Source organism: Oncorhynchus gorbuscha, linkage group LG23 (genome assembly GCF_021184085.1).
Source record: "Oncorhynchus gorbuscha isolate QuinsamMale2020 ecotype Even-year linkage group LG23, OgorEven_v1.0, whole genome shotgun sequence".
NCBI classification, from domain to species: Eukaryota; Metazoa; Chordata; class Actinopteri; order Salmoniformes; family Salmonidae; genus Oncorhynchus; species Oncorhynchus gorbuscha.
The window spans coordinates 64,183,750-64,185,690 of record NC_060195.1 but is presented as its reverse complement, the minus strand read 5'-3'; positions in this window follow the sequence as shown (position 1 = coordinate 64,185,690).

Genomic DNA, 1,941 nt, shown 5'->3' with positions numbered 1-1,941 from the left:
CAGTCAGTTCTGAACAAAAAGAGATGGAGAGAGCTCCAGTCAGCTCTGAACAAAAAGAGATGGAGAGCTCCAGTCAGTTCTGAACAAAAAGAGATGGAGAGAGCTCCAGTCAGTTCTGAACAAAAAGAGATGGAGAGAGCTCCAGTCAGCTCTGAACAAAAAGAGATGGAGAGAGCTCCAGTCAGTTCTGAACAAAAAGAGATGGAGAGAGCTCCAGTCAGCTCTGAACAAACAGAGAGATGGAGAGAGCTCCATTCGGCTCTGAACAAAAAGAGATGGAGAGAGCTCCAGTCGGCTCTGAACAAAAAGAGATGGAGAGAGCTCCAGTCAGCTCTGAACAAAAAGAGATGGAGAGAACTCCAGTCAGCTCTGAACAAACAGAGATGGAGAGAGCTCCAGTCAGTTCTGAACAAACAGAGATGGAGAGAACTCCAGTCAGTTCTGAACAAACAGAAAGATGGAGAGAGCTCCAGTCGACTCTGAACATAAAGAGATGGAGAGAGCTCCAGTCAGCTCTGTTCAAACAGAGAGATGGAGAGAGCTCCAGTCGGCTCTGAACATAAAGAGATGGAGAGAGCTCCAGTCAGTTCTGAACAAACAGAGATGGAGAGAGCTCCAGTCAGCTCTGAACAAACAGAGAGATGGAGAGAGCTCCAGTGAGCTGTGAACAAACAGAGAGATGGAGAGAGCTCCAGTCGGCTCTGAACATAAAGAGATGGAGAGAGCTCCAGTCAGCTCTGAACAAACAGAGATGGAGAGAGCTCCAGTCAGTTCTGAACAAACAGAGAGATGGAGAGACCTCCAGTCAGCTCTGAACAAACAGAGAGATGGAGAGAGCTCCAGTCAGCTCTGAACAAAAAGAGATGGAGAGAGCTCCAGTCAGCTCTGAACAAAAAGAGATGGAGAGAGCTCCAGTCAGTTCTGAACAAACAGAGATGGAGAGAGCTCCAGTCAGCTCTGAACAAACAGAGAGATGGAGAGAGCTCCAGTCAGTTCTGAACAAACAGAGAGATGGAGAGAGCTCCAGTCGGCTCTGAACAAACAGAGATGGAGAGAGCTCCAGTCAGCTCTGAACAAACAGAGATGGAGAGAGCTCCAGTCGGCTCTGAACAAAAAGAGATGGAGAGAGCTCCAGTCGGCTCTGAACAAAAAGAGATGGAGAGAGCTCCAGTCAGTTCTGAACAAAAAGAGATGGAGAGAGCTCCAGTCAGCTCTGAACAAAAAGAGATGGAGAGCTCCAGTCAGTTCTGAACAAAAGAGATGGAGAGAGCTCCAGTCAGTTCTGAACAAAAAGAGATGGAGAGAGCTCCAGTCAGCTCTGAACAAAAAGAGATGGAGAGAGCTCCAGTCAGTTCTGAACAAAAGAGATGGAGAGAGCTCCAGTCAGCTCTGAACAAACAGAGAGATGGAGAGAGCTCCATTGAGCTCTGAACAAAAAGAGATGGAGAGAGCTCCAGTCGGCTCTGAACAAAAGAGATGGAGAGAGCTCCAGTCAGCTCTGAACAAAAGAGATGGAGAGAACTCCAGTCAGCTCTGAACAAACAGAGATGGAGAGAGCTCCAGTCAGTTCTGAACAAACAGAGAGATGGAGAGAGCTCCAGTCAGCTCTGAACAAACAGAGAGATGTAGAGAGCTCCAGTGAGCTGTGAACAAACAGAGAGATGGAGAGAGCTCCAGTCGACTCTGAACATAAAGAGATGGAGAGAGCTCCAGTCAGTTCTGAACAAACAGAGATGGAGAGAACTCCAGTCAGTTCTGAACAAACAGAGATGGAGAGAGCTCCAGTCAGCTCTGAACAAAAAGAGATGGAGAGAGCTCCAGTCAGTTCTGAACAAACAGAGATGGAGAGAGCTCCAGTCAGCTCTGAACAAACAGAGATGGAGAGAGCTCCAGTCAGCTCTGAACAAACAGAGATGGAGAGAGCTCCAGTCAGTTCTGAAC